The sequence below is a fragment of the Leptonotus elevatus genome, chromosome 14 (genome assembly GCF_054856555.1).
Source record: "Leptonotus elevatus isolate MCC_2025b chromosome 14, RoL_Lele_1.0, whole genome shotgun sequence".
In the NCBI taxonomy this organism is placed as follows: domain Eukaryota; kingdom Metazoa; phylum Chordata; class Actinopteri; order Syngnathiformes; family Syngnathidae; genus Leptonotus; species Leptonotus elevatus.
This window is the reverse complement of record NC_141252.1, coordinates 13,656,295-13,664,808: the sequence shown is the minus strand read 5'-3', so window position 1 is coordinate 13,664,808 and position 8,514 is coordinate 13,656,295.

Here is an 8,514-nt window from a genome sequence, read left to right as displayed (position 1 = left end):
ATACCTGCATGCATGCCTCCGGGAATGGAGAATTCCGAAAGCAGCGTTGATAACAGGTCCACCAAGGGATTGGCAGTATCATGTCTCATCTGGCGCATACTCATGCAGTAGAGCAGACAGAAACACTGACACACCACAATGACTCACGGGAGGCTGTCAGCCACCTGTGCTCCCTCCCTTGATTAGGACAAAGTACGGCTAGGATAGCGGGGACCATCCGTCCTTCTTTGGTTCCTCTTTTAGGGATGTATTTGTCTGCCTCTGAGCGGGACACACTTAGCCGGCCTGTGCGGGGTCAAATGGGAGTTGTGCAAATACACACTCACGCTGGGTGGGATGCAAGCTCAAACAGATTTTCCAATGACTCGCCCCTGGTGAAACGCGTCTTGCCAAACAACTGCATCATCCGCCTCCCCGCGGCTAACGCAGGGAGCCGTTTGGGTCGCGTCGCCAGAGAGTTTGAGGTTTTCCCATTTTGATTCATCTTTGTTGTTGCCGACATCACCCTCGATTTTTGTCATGCAATCAGCAGCTTTTGGCTTTCCATGTGTTCTGCTCATTTGTTGTTATAGATTTCTGCATCCCACTTGGCAGGAGCTCCTAACCACATTCTCCTGAATGCCTCCGGTTATACATTTACAAGGTTCTGAATAAATCATTATTCAATCAGAATATATCACATCGGTGACAAAAACTTTCCCTTTTGGGTCCAGCTATTCATCGCCTTGGTTATGCAATAAATCCCCGAGCGAACATTCGTCCTGAAAAACCTGCTGTCTGTCCGTTGCTTATGTGAACAAACACTTTATTTTGCAGTCTGTCACAAGGACTCCAACGACAATATTGTCTGTTTATCCCATCAGAAGAGGAAACAACGAGGAATACATTCCTCTCCCTCAATTGCCATGAGGACAGACTACGTGCCGATCTTGCTCCTCTTCAGCTTCAGCAATGGGAATGAAATGTTCTGAGGTTTGATTTACTGATATGAAACCTATGCGGAATCCAGAAGCTTCACCATTAGCGGACGCTGATTTGCCGCTGAAAAATGCTCCGCGATCACCTTTCTCCTCTGTCGCATGCAACCTTTTGCCTGAGTCATTTAAAAGCTCTCACTCTTCTTAATATAAGCTGTGACAAATATGCCGGTACAGACGGTGGTCTAGGCCAGGGTGTACAGCGTAAATCAACTCAAATCAACCTTGATGCACACCGTTCAGTAATATCTGTGAACCAGATTACCATTTTTGAACTCAAGGATGGTGACGCCGTGGTTCACCCTCCTGTGCCTCTAATTGGCTAGTACCCCCTGCCTTCACTGATTAGATTGGGTAATTTTAGGCATGAAAACCGATGAGCCAATCAGAGGAAGGGTAGGGCGGGTTATGCCGAGGAAAACAATCCTTCAAATGCTGTCTTGAGCTACGGAGGAGCTAGGCTGGTAAACACAAGAAAGGGGACAAACAGTTTAAAGAGTCATCCTAAAACAATGTTAAGGTCTAACAAGACTGTTTTTCTGTATTTTTGTTCATTGTTCACTGAATATTGTTTTATATTATTTATACTATATGTTTGTCTCATGATAAATACATTTTACATTACAGTATTTCAGGCTGTTTGTGTCACTGGTAATAAATAAATAATGAAACTACAAACTTCACTTAACAAGTCATGATAATCTTATTTTTATGAGCAAGTACAAATGAAGGATTTTTCTTACATGTCACAGTTTTATTCTAAAACAGGACGTTTTTCTGGATTACTTTAAAGTGGAAGTCAACCTTAAACATTTCTTGACAATAATATGTTATATGTGACCTCACTAGTCTAAACTTGACATTCTGATTAATATTACATTTTTGGAATATGAGTTATGAAGCAAAAGCCAGCTAGTTTTATCCATCTCGACCATTTTGCCACTTGCTGTCGACTGAAGATGACATCAATGTTGCTCAGGGCTCAGACACCAACCAATCAGAGCTCACGTGTTTTGTGAAGCTGCGCTGTGATTGGTTGTAACGCAATATTAAACAGAATACCACATTTAGACTAGTGGGGCTGCATAGAACATATTATTGTCCAAAATAATAATAATTGGGGGTTGACTTTGATTTTTTTTTAAATTTAGAGTATATCCACTTATCCAGGGATCCCTACACCACTGGGTACAAACACAAGATAATATAGAATACCATAGTAAGAAAAAGGATGGAATTAAGAGAAATAAATGAGTTGGACTGCGTCAGTCATTTCTAAATTCCTTCATTAAATACAATGATAAAAGCAATGCTGTTACATTTCTTTTGTAAGTGTATTTATACAGCCGATGGAGGGTGCACCATAAAAAAATCTCGGTTTATGGCGCCACATTGGGTAGGGCCGCCTTTGCCTGTGACATAGTGAACGCATGACATCATGCCTGTCGTGACTGATGAACTGTTATTAGAACGTGACCCACAAACAAGGCTTGTGGAGCGCGAGGTTTATTTGACTTGACCTTCTTGTGTGTGTGTGTTGTTATCACAAACGTTCACCTTCACGAGGCAGCACACATGTATGATTATATATTAACAGCCACAGTATTAGTTACACATGTAATATAGTAAAATATGTAATACAATAATGCAGTAATGAGGGACTGAGTCCAGCCATAAGCACTACTAAGTAGCGAGAATCTGTGAGCAAATGACACAAAACTTCAAAGATTTGCTTCTCGATGCCACAAGATGGCTGAGATATGAGTTCAATTTGGTCTGTGACCATGCTCAAAACACTCAAAAGCATCTTTCCCCTTTGAAATGAATGGAAATGACATTTATTCATTCCAGCCTCCAAACCCAAAAATATATTTTCTGTTAGGCGACACTACCGCCTTCATTGAAACATTGCAACGTAGCCACTTGGGGGCAGTATAAGACATAAACAAGCCGTTCAGATAATGGATGGATGGACACTGACTGGACAGTATTGAGACTGAGCTCCTTTCTCGGTTACAATACAGCAGTAATATTAGTATTTCTCCACAGAGGATAAGGAATGCATTCCTGTGAGTATTTTCAGATGTGTTTGGTTGGGGTTAAGCGCTTTCAAGAGCACCTCAAGAGTAGTCAGGAATCAGACTAACATCCCACCGACAACAAGTTGTTTTGTTTAGAAAAAAAGACGCTTTCATGTTTCCAAAACTCAAAGGCCTTACAAGTCAAACCCCTGGCGCCACCAGAGTGAAATCCAGGAATCCAGTGCTCAATTTGGAAAACAATCTTTATTATTGTAGTTGTATGCAGTGGTGATATAAAATGATATTCTGATGACCATAGGTAGCCTTTTTTTTTTTTAGTAGACACATTTCTCCCTCCAAAACTTGAATAAGTTAATACAAACACACAGCGCTCAAGAATGGCCATTCCGATGCCAAGCCTGCCATCTAGTGTTTTTCACTGTGAAAGTTTTTGTTGAACCTTGGCTGCAGTGCACATAGCCCGGAGGAAAGATTTAGGAACAGTTACTCAAATACCACCACTTGCTAGTTAACCAAACACAAGCATCAAACAGTGGATGTTATACTCAAATGATGTTATGCTATTTTTTGTGGGAAAACCGATACTGATATTATTACTTTGCTTTAAATGGAAATATCTTTGTCCAAGAAACCCTTATAAAACATCCAGCCCATCAATAAAATACGTGTTTCCAGTGAAGGATCAAAAGATACTGTATCGGGTTTAACATGTAACCGGATAGAATCTGACCAAAGGGTCATTAATCAAATATTCATTCATTTACAATTTTCTAGAAAATGTTGGACTCCAAATTGACTTTTGCCACATTTTACTTTGGACGTACCATGCAGTTGGACAAATATTCACGGCTGTCTAAATAAACGTGCTGGTCCGGAGGATTAGGTGGATGTAATGACGCTGTGATTTGGACTGTGTAGTGAAATCCTGAACGTTAATATTGTCTGCAAAGAAGATGCTTGATTATTCATCGGCGATGAGTCGCATGTGCGTGTTTGCCCCACCTACGTACTGTTCACCTGCAAGTCAGCCTGCATTCCTCTGGCTCAAGGTTACATGGTGTGAAACACGGATCAAGTTGAGCAACAAACATGTGGGGGACACAGGCAAACTCATATTCACTATGTGGATTATTTCAGTCAAAATAGACTACTATACCCATCCATTTTCTGAACCGCGTATTCTTCTTCACAAGGGTCGCGGTAGACTACAATAAAGAAAAATAATTTCAAGTAGTTGGCAACAAATGCTGCAGGTGGTGCTATTGAGTGACGAAAGCAGCCAGCCTATAGACTCAAGTGCCCATGTGGCGAAGAACATTTGAATTATACGTTGTCGCTGCTCTTCTCGCTGTGAGACAAGATAATCATTATTTTATGTATTACGAGGATGACATCATGATTAATATGCGTATACAGTATGTGTAATTTGTAAATAAATTATCACTATGCATTTTGAGGGCAATAAATCATTTTTAATTATCTGCTTAGTCATGATAATTGTTGTTTGCATTTAGTGACAGTCAAATTGGAAAGCAATGCACTCACTAGGCTCATAGTAGTCATAAACCTGAACCAGTGCATCAATGCGGGCCACTTTAAAAGGAACCCAGGCTGTAATGACAAGTTCTACTGTTTTTGATCATATGATTTATTTGGTTGTTACTAACATAACTATGAGATTCATTTTTCAAAAATAGTTTCCGGTTCAATAAATTTTCATTTTGTAGAAACTTTATTTGTACATACTGCTCTCTGCGGAGCAATGCGAAAATATCTAATAAAGAAAGCGAGGTCAGCCTCATAGCGTTAACAACATGCGATCGGGGAGCTCTTCTTAGGATCTTTTTAGGATTTATAATAAAGAAACAGGGGAAACGGGTATAAAGAAAGCCTCGTAGCGTTCCTAAAGAAACAACATTCGATGGGGAGAGCTCTCAAGAGCACGCCGTGGGTGAGGGTGACTCTCCCGATCGCATGTTGTTTCTTTAGGAACGCTACGAGGCTTACCTCGCTTTCTTTCTAGCCGTTTCACTTTGCTCGAGAGCGAGTGGCCATTCGTCACTACGCAGAAACCACACTGGCCCTACCTTGTTGCTAATAAAGCATTAACAAATAATAATAATAATAAAAAAATAATAATAAAGGTGGCGTGCGTACAAATACAGATTCTACAAAATGTATTAAACTGGATTTTTTTTTTTTAAAGGAATCTCATAGATATGTTAGTGACAACCAAATAAATCATATGGAGCAAACTTGTCGTTACAGTCGGGGTTCCTTATAAAAACTTAAAAACCTCTGACTTGTTGAGCTGCACAAAATAGAGAGAATGGAAAAAGAAAGTTAGAATTACAGAGTTACAAATTTTTTTAATCAACATCAGCTGTGGTGTGGGACACCATTTATTTGTTTAAATTAGGTATTTTTTTAAATGTAATTTAAATCTTGTCATCAATACGGCACCAAAATCCCCCCCCCCCCCAAAAAAAAAAACAATGACAAATAATTTTTGAGAAAGATCTTTATATCCCAATATAGCATTTTCTATTTTTCTAATATTTAACTCATGTTTATAAAACGGACACAAGAGGGCAGCTGATACTGGTACCGGCACCACTCGCCCATCTATAATGTAAATTAAAAAATATATGCTCTCTCAGGCATCAACATTATACTGGATATTGTTGCTCCTGTGCAATATTAGACATGTCCTCGTTAGTGTTCCCACAATCTTAGCATTTTGGAGACAAATAATTGTGACAAAATTAATACTGCACTCTTTCTAAATGACTGATGAGATACTTAGTTAATCCAGGTAGAAGACGATTTCTGATGCAGTTTCTCCACTTGTCTTGTTTGTTGCATTTGGGCAGCAGCTCCAGGGGAGAGAGCAAAGCCACTGAGCACAACATCCAGTACAACCAAGCCATGTGTTACATGACACATACAGATAACAACAAGTGATTGTAGTCTTCCTTGTCACGTTGAATTCAAAAGTTCTCCGGCATGGAAAAAGTAGTTCTGTAAAAAAGTTTTGCTCTCCAGGTTGTAAAAGACATCTGGAAGGATTTAAGCGACATTTAAGACATAATTTATTAGATTTTATGATGAAACGCTTTCGTGTACTGACTGATACCGATGCCAACGAGCGATTATACGGGACACAAGCGCACCGCAAAAAAAAAAACTGTAGCACGTTAAGGAAAAGTTGCTGCATTGCAATCATGAATGGCAATTCCAGCATAATGAATTACAGACAGTAAAACAGGTGGAAAAGCTCTGAGATTGCTTGGAAATAAGACAGGATGAAAAGATTAACCTTTAACCAACATCTTTTGAGTGGAATCATGCGGAGACACTAACGCAAACAAAACTCTAAACTACACTATGTGTTCCAGATGTTCATCAGCGGGAGGCCATCATGCTACATTTGCATTTAGCATTTTTTTATTTTTTTTGCCGCTAACAATGTGATACATTGTCTCATGCACAGCTGCAGCTTTCACCTGACTCTTGTAATGCTCTGGCAAGTAAACGATCACTTATTGGAAGTTCAATATGTTGGGAATCAGAGGGAACTTTTTTTTTGGGACATGGCACGCTTGATTTAAAGCTGCAAATTGTGAACAGTTCTGTAATTGTAAATTAATTATTGCAAGCAGACATGAGAGGATCAAGAGAAACAATACATGATTGCACCAGAAAGACGGCAAATCCTCTTCCTTCCATTGAGATATTTAGTTGCATGTCCTTGTCAACTTTGATCTGAAAAGGAACATAATCAATTCCATCAAAATATACAGTATGTCAGTAATGCACGCTTTAATAAGTATGACATGATGATGATGATGATGATGATGATGATGATCATCATCATCCACTCTTAATGATGCATGGAGGCTCTGAAGCTGAAGAAAAACTGAGCTGATCTATAGATCTGGAGGAAAGAGAGATAATAAAAAAAAACACGACTCATTGGATTTATGGTACACATACACACATTAGGCCTTCAAGATTGGATCAACCAACCATATTGTTCTCATCATAGCCCATCTGTAACAAACCCAAGGCCCGGGGGCCAGATCCGGTTTACCACATCATTTTATGTGGCCCGTGAAAACAAATCATGTATGTCACACTTCCATGGCCCTTGTTAAAATCGGCACCAAAACTAATTTGAACAATAATTCAACAAGTTGATTTGAAGGGAAATATTACATTATTAAAGTACATTTGGTAGTTCTGTCATGTCTCCATATTTAGCTTTAATTTGTATCTTTGTTTTGACTCTTCCATTGAATGTTAATGCTTTCCTGCCTACTTCCTATTGGAGATTTTAAATGTTTCATTTCAAATGTACTGCTATATGGGGATGCAGTCATCGATGTGTTACCCTCATGCTCAACAGTAAATGTTTTCTTACGAGTCACAGTCAAGTCATATTACATACATGTACTACACAGAGTGACACAATACAAGATTGTATTTCCCAATAATATACACAGTTATATAATCAACAAGGAACTATAATTTAAATGTTAACATGATTTTAAGATTATTTCCCACTACTTTCAGAACTTGTTTTATTGACTGGATTCTCACATCACCAGGATAAATGATACATGTAACACATTATTGATCAAATGTCAACATCATTATTGTTTGATACACATCTAATGGTGAATAAGTGCCTTTTGGCTTTGCCTTGCCAGGGCTCATCACAACAAGTCACTCGCATGATTTGTTGGGCGCATTTTTTTTACACCGGAAGCCTTTCCCATGCTTAGGATTGACAGTGGCTGGGAATCAAACGTGCATCGTTTGCGTGAACGGCAACAGTACTAAACTACCATGGTGACAAATGATGAAGCATCGCACTGAAATATCACGCAAGTCCACCATTATGTAGTTAAGAGTCTCAACATCTCATAGGTAAATTAAGGTTTTACTAAACAACAGGTGTCACATATGCAAATAAGTAGAGTGTTTTGCAGCAGTGTCACGACATGCTTGGCGACAGTACGTTTTCCGGCAGTTGTGTTCACGCGCCAAACAGACCTGTGTGTAAATATTTCCTGCCGTCTTGAATAAAAGGGAGTTCACGAACAAAAAACAAAAAATATATATAATAATACTTTTTTCTTTCTTTTTAAGGAAAAGGTTGTTATGTAATCGATGACGTTTGAATGTACGGAAAAAATGCTAGTACAAACTTGACCAATGTTTGCATGTTTTATTTAGCACAATACTAATTGTAAGGGATCGCTGAATTAAGTTTGCTAGTTCTAATGACTGTATTGTTGCTGTTAGACGCAAATTGGTGTTTTGAGACAGCCGCTGATCCTTGATATGTGGTACTGTGTAGTTAATATGATTAACTTGGAAAAGGGGGAGATGTCACATATGCAAATATGTAGGATGTTTTGCAGCAGTGTCACGACATGCTTGGCGACAGTATGTTTTCCGGCAGTTGTGTTCACGCGCCAAACAGACCT